We start from the raw sequence: 233 nt of genomic DNA, 5'->3' as shown, positions 1-233 counted from the left end.
CCTCCCTCTCCCTTCTCCTCTTTCATCCCTTCCTCCCTCTCCCTTCTCTTCTTTTCCCCCTCGTCAAACATCTCTTTCGTTTCCCCATTCCCATCTCCCTTCTTCATCCTCCCCTCTCACATTTTCCCCTTTTCGTTAGTCCCCTCGTTCATTAACTCCTTCCTCTTCCCCTCTTCGTTTCTTTTCCTTTTTCTTCCTTCTTCTTGCCTCTCCCTCGCTCCATTTCCCCCAGA

Source organism: Penaeus monodon, chromosome 27 (genome assembly GCF_015228065.2).
Source record: "Penaeus monodon isolate SGIC_2016 chromosome 27, NSTDA_Pmon_1, whole genome shotgun sequence".
NCBI classification, from domain to species: Eukaryota; Metazoa; Arthropoda; class Malacostraca; order Decapoda; family Penaeidae; genus Penaeus; species Penaeus monodon.
Note: the sequence above shows the minus strand (reverse complement) of the source record.